We start from the raw sequence: 1,397 nt of genomic DNA on the forward strand, positions 1-1,397 counted from the left end.
TGTATATATATATATATATATATATATATATAATTTCAATAATTATAATAAATACCAATTATAAAAATTACTGAAAATTAATGCAACTTTTTAAACTTTTTTTATAAAAATAATAATACTTTTTATAATAATTTAATTCCAGTTAGCATTAATGTAATACAGATTATGACAATAATAGAAAATGACAGATCTGAAAAAAGATTTCTTACCATTGGGACACAAGATGCTATTTTTCATGATCCGATCAATTCCAGTTGGATAATATTACTGTAGGCCCCACCCTACTTTTTTACTTACTTTATTTATTGAAATCCTTTTTCAACAAAACACATTACAAATTTTTATAAGCAAAGTGGGTTTTAAAAATCCACTTCATGTTGACTTTTAATGCAAACAATTATCAACTTTTATTAAGTTACATGTATAAAGGGGTCATATGATGTTGCTAAAAAGAACATTATTTTGTGTATTTGGTGTAATGAAATGTGTTTACATTTCTTACCATTGGGACACAAGATGCTATTTTTCATGATCCGATCAATTCCAGTTGGATAATATTACTGTAGGCCCCACCCTACTTTTTTACTTACTTTATTTATTGAAATCCTTTTTCAACAAAACACATTACAAATTTCTATAAGCAAAGTGGGTTGAAAAATCCACTTCATGTTGACTTTTAATGCAAACAATTATCAACTTTTATTAAGTTACATGTATAAAGGGGTCATATGATGTTGCTAAAAAGAACATTATTTTGTGTATTTGGTGTAATGAAATGTGTTTATGTGGTTTAAAGTTAAAAAAACACATTATTTTCCACATACTGTACATTATTGTTTCTCCTCTATGCCCCGCCTTTCTGAAACGTGTAGATTTTTACAAAGCTCATCGGTCTGAAAAGCGAGGTGTTCGCTGATTGGCCCGCTATCTAGTGCGCTGTGATTGGCCGAATACCTCAATCGTGTGACGCAAATGTTACGCCCCTTAGCATACTGTGATGCCCTGTCCGGCCGGAGCGACGATTCAAAAACATTAAAACCCATTATAAACGAGGCATTTGTTGCATCCAGTGGGGACATAATTACGGATTATAATGACTTATACTGTCTTTTTACACGTTGCGTTGCATCGCGCCTCGTAAACATAAAACCATGTCTGCATTTGTAATCGGAGAAATGACAAACAACAAGTGCTACCCTACCCTGCTCAAAACTGGCGTTTGAATCGTCAGTGGCAAATGCTTTAAATTTGAAAACGTACTTACAGTCTGTGAGTCAGAACAGCCGACATTGTAGTCTACTCTACCAGGATCAGGAAACAGTCCTCCATAAAATGTGCTGCACACAAATGAATATTTGTTTTGAACTGTTCTGGAACAGTGTTGTAAATACAACTTA

General features: G+C 32.5%; 1 protein-coding gene across 1 annotated transcript in view; it reads left to right on the top strand.

The window, feature by feature from the left end:
* The window catches only part of dchs1b (dachsous cadherin-related 1b), a 114,261-nt gene that overhangs the window by 105,849 nt on the left and 7,015 nt on the right, over positions 1 to 1,397 (top strand). The gene's annotated exons all lie outside the window — the stretch shown is intronic.

This window comes from Sinocyclocheilus grahami, unplaced genomic scaffold, assembly GCF_001515645.1.
Source record: "Sinocyclocheilus grahami isolate Dianchi unplaced genomic scaffold, SAMN03320097.WGS_v1.1 scaffold526.1, whole genome shotgun sequence".
In the NCBI taxonomy this organism is placed as follows: Eukaryota; Metazoa; Chordata; class Actinopteri; order Cypriniformes; family Cyprinidae; genus Sinocyclocheilus; species Sinocyclocheilus grahami.